Genomic DNA, 4,960 nt, shown 5'->3' with positions numbered 1-4,960 from the left:
ATATCGATACGAATATCGTTGCACCCCTAATATATATATATATATATATATGTGTGTGTGTGTGTGTGTGTTTATTTACTTAGGAAAATGAAGAAAGGTTGATTGTATTTCGGTAACTGCAAGTACTGTTGTTTTCTTTTTTCAATAAAAATCTTTTAAAAAAAAAACCTCGCTGCTTTTCCTCAACATTTTGCTGCAATGTTTCAAAGAGCCGGAAAGTAAATGAGCGGCAGACAGAAATGAGGCGGGTCGAATCTTCTCGCGTTTCACGCATGCACAGGACTGGAACGTCAGCGTTTTCGGCTGTTTCAATGTGGACGCACAACTCTGTAAAAACGAATGAAAACGTTTTCAAATCTATCCGGGCCGGTGTGGACGTAGCCTAAATTTACTTGTACCCATAACTTGGCCCCTCCCCACTTGTTGAGTGCTACTACCTCCCATTCACTCACCTTATTGTTCCCTCTGCCTGTCTCACCAGCATGGGGATCAGAGCCACTCTGCTCCACGACCTTGGAATTCACTTCCTCCTGATATCAGGAAAACTGGCGCTCAAGTCAAAACTCCAAACCCACCTGTTTCAACTGGCTTACTTTCTTTCAGTTTGACTCTAATTGTTGTCTAATGCTGCTCTTTTATCCTGTTTACTGTTTGTCTTTTATGCTTTGTATGGTGCCATTGGGCACCCACAAATAAAATGTTTATTATTATGATTATTATCTGATGGGTTCTGAGATAAAAATGAAGAGATAATAGTCATAAACAAATACAAATCCTCTATTAATTCAACAAAAGACCAAGTGCCGTGTCGCTGTGCGTGTTATTCAGAGTTGGGTTCAGCTTTAGTGTTTGCAGCCCTTCATGTTGCACTTGACTTTTAAGACTTTGGTAACTTTGCTGCGGCGTCCTTGTCTTTGACTTTGTCTCTTGGTGCTTAAGTTGAGGGGCAGGAAAGCTCGCGGGTTGTGCTGCTGTGCACTGGTGCGAGAAACTAAGTGTTATATTTTTCACCCTCCCCTCCTCAGTGCCCCTGCCCTTCCTCCCCTCCTCTCTCTCTCCTTCTGTCTGTGTCTCTGGCACTCTCCCACTCGTACCCTTGAGGATTATGTTGAAGCAGTGCATGCAGGTCTGGGTTGGCGGTGTCCTTGGTTGAAGGTTTGTCTTGGGGCTTGTTTTTTTCAAACTTCAGGGAATTCCCTCCACTGCTGCCTCTAGCTTATTGAAGTAGCCTTGAGCTGCTGACGGGAGACTTCCCAACCCCCCGTTACCCTCACCACCAGGCATATACTCCCTTTTCAGTGTTTGACTGTCCCCACAGCTTCCTCTGTAGACCTCCACATCCTTCCCGTGGAACCTCGGAGCTTTTCCAGCTCCACATTCTTGCCCAAGCTCCAGTTTTCATCCTGCTACAGCTGGCCTCCAGTCCTGGGTGGCTGCAAATGTTTATTACTGCCTAATACCAGCCCATAATTATTTTAAACATCCATTAATGTGATTCATCATCATAACAGAATCACTTGTCAGTTAGAAGGTAATGATTTGTAAGCAATAAAGTCATGGCTGCTTTTTAGCAACTGGGCTAATTTCCCCTGTATCAATTAGTCTGGTATTAAACGCTTTCCTCTGGAGTGAACTTCATTAATATTGTGATACATGAAATCAATATGTTGCTGTTGAAGGCAGAACTGGAGCTGCTGTTGGTGGAAAGGCGATGAGTAAGTTGATGAGAGCTTTCTCTGGAACATCGCAGCACAGACTGAGTATGATGTGTCATGTCCTGGGCAAACTGTACCCACACCTTGCATTAGTGTGTGACCCACACACACACACACACACCGAAATGCTCTCACGCAAACACACCACCTCTGATAATGTTTTCTTGCTGGTCCAAGTCTTTGCTTTTATGCTTTTATCATCAGGGTCATCTGATGTTCACAAAACCCATCCATGCGTCTCTTAACCACTTATCCAATTCAGGGTCATGGGATGCTGGAGTCTGTCCGAGCTGTTGCAGGCTGAAAGGCGGAGGACACAGTGAGTCTATTGCAAGGAAACATTACAGCAGATAAAGCTGCAACACTTTAATCCTGATAGGAAAGAATTCATGCAAATCAAGCTGTTTTGATTGATTACCTTTATTTTATGATCAAACATTTTTGCATGTATTATTTTATGAATCCATCATTCTTTGTTCACTGAATGATTTGATGAAAATTATGCAACACATTATCTCTGATGTCACGTATGCTGATAGATAGGGACGGTCACTGAGCCAGCTTTAGTGATTTAGATTCCATTATCGATATCACGCACTGAGCCGATTCCTTACTGATTCTCTTTGGTTCCACTGTTGCTAAGCAGCATATCAAAGATCAATCATTTGCATGCTGTGCGATCAAATGTTTGTGCATGTTGGAGGCGTTTCCCCTCTTTATTGTGATCAGTGTTGGGCAGTGTTGGCTTTACTTAATTACTCGCCAGGGAGAGTAATTTGTTACACTACTTGTTACATTACATTTATTTTTCTTCTTATAATTACCCGAAATATGTTGTCTTAAATAATAAATATTTAACAATATAGACGTTTAGGCTACAGACCACATACCAAAGGGGCCTGGAGGCCAGTACCTGGCCCACGTGCAGACACCAAGCAGAATCAGCTGTAAGATTTTACAAGTTTATTGCAAACACAAACAAAGCAATGATGAGGCGTGGGCGTGGAGGCGCTGTAACAGAGAGAGAGTGTAGTTAGACCTGGGAGTGAGGAGCGAGTACGAGGAGGTACGAGGATGCTGATCTTGCAGGCAGCTTTGGGGAGAGAGTGTAAGTGAGTGAACGAGGCTCTAACATTTTGTTAATGATGATGCGGAGGAGATGACAGGCAGCTGAAAACTCTGAGTAGTTTTGATTCCAAGGAGTAGATTGCAGTATATGCAATATGACTGGTGTCCAGGCACAGCACATAACGTACGTACAAAACATAAGTAAGAACGCTAGAAGCAATGAGGCCGTGTTACCACCACGAGGAAGCTGACGAACTGTTGGAGACACGATGGCAGCCTCGCTGCTCCATGTTAGGTGAGTAGAGCAGGGTGAGAGATCAGGGCTCCGCCCAGAAGGCGGTATTATTGTAGGGTCTGCCTTACAATATAAAGCACCTGAGGTGACTGTTGGGGCTGTATAAATAACACTGAATTGAACTGAAGACTGACACAAGCAAACACCAGCAGGAGGTGGTAAACATCACTCGAATCCTAACTATCCTGAGAAGGAGACATACATCATCTCATTTTAGTATTTAGGTCACAAAGCTGATGAAAACCAGCACAAAGGACCTTCAAAACTACCACCACAGTGATTCTATTTGAAATAAATATAAAAGGAGGCTGCAGCCTGACTGTTACCTGTTAGAGTTCAGGGTCTGGCTTCAGGTCGGCGTTGACGTAGCTTTAACATCACTCTGGGTTCTTGAATACCTTAGTGTTAGCATCCTGACTGTGTATATGCTTGCAAAGAGCTAAAAGAGCCTTTCACATAGAGCACAGCATGCACTGCAGCGCTGACCGTTAAACTAGAGCAAAAGACCCAAGACGTCTCTTGCACTGGCTGATGCGCTCTGCTTGTATCTCACTGTTTTGCAGCCGTTCTACATGATGCACCTGCTCCTTGTCATTTCAAAACAAGTAACTCTGACTTTGTGTCCTCTACGAAAGTTTGTGTCGTATTATGTTCAAAAGCTTAATAAAAGATGTATCGCTCATTCATAAAGAACAAAGCTTTGTAACTGTCCTGACTACTGAAGAGTGTGTCGTTTCCACAACACTGCTTTCCTCCCAAAGTCTCCAGAACTTTTGAAAAGGCTTCTGGAGGTACGTACGTAAACCTGTGTCCAAAGGTTCACTGAACTCAGATACGTACAGGATGTTTTCCTCCATTACGTGGTTGAACATTTTTCTGGTCGCACAAAGGGGCAAAGCATGAAGCGGTCAAACTTCAACTGGTGTTTTGAGCCAGCACTTCGTGAAAACTGTGATAGTGTCAGAAGTACTGCACATCATCCTCAGAGAAGGCAGCTGCAGCTCTCACTGCCAGTACTGTAGAACTTTAGCCTTTGTGCTGTTTTCATACATTTGGAGTTACTACAAATCTACTGAGTATTGAAAAAAATTAAAACGTAAGCACAGAACTGAAGGCGACGCAGTTTGTGAATCATTAAAAGTGTCTACAGTAAAGTGAAAAAATACTTTAACACCCTAACGAGTAAACCTGGACTTGTTATATATTTTTAGTATAATCAAATGGTTGTGTGACCATCGTGTATGCAGAGCAAAGTCGATGCTTTTAGTTCATTCTTTGAGAAGCTCAATGATTCTACAAACTACAGCAGCTCATTGAGAATCGCTGCTGATGGAGACGCTGCCTGTTGTTGCTGCGTTACGACTCAGGGAATATTTAATGTCCCCAGTGACTCACTCGTGCATCATATTGAGCTCACTGGAAAGTAGATTATTATTAATAGCACACTTATATTTCTCTCCAGTAAACAAAGGTGTGTCCAATAAACCAGGTATAGTCTCTGAACTATATTTAACCTTAAGCTACAGCTGAGGCTGCTTCTGTCATATTTTAACACCCAGATAGTTTCTGCAAGCTGTTCATGGATCAGGTGACTTGATTTTTCTAAAGGGGGAATCTCCAGGTTTCCAGGGAGCTTCAAGGACTACACAAGTGTTGAAGCACACATCTACAAACACACACACGCAATGTGATGTAATTGAGTGTAACATATGTCGCACAAGCTGCTGCCAGGTGTGTCACACTTTGAGTTTTCAAGCAAAGCTCTCTTGGAGGGTGACATAATCAAACAAGTTTAAATGTTCAGAGCACACACACATTTGCATCACCCTGTGTGTGTGTGTGTGTGTGTGTGTGTGTGTGTGTGTGTGTGTGTGTGTGTGTG

Source organism: Pundamilia nyererei, unplaced genomic scaffold (genome assembly GCF_000239375.1).
Source record: "Pundamilia nyererei isolate P.nyererei 1_Seehausen unplaced genomic scaffold, PunNye1.0 scaffold00305, whole genome shotgun sequence".
In the NCBI taxonomy this organism is placed as follows: Eukaryota; Metazoa; Chordata; class Actinopteri; order Cichliformes; family Cichlidae; genus Pundamilia; species Pundamilia nyererei.
Note: the sequence above shows the minus strand (reverse complement) of the source record.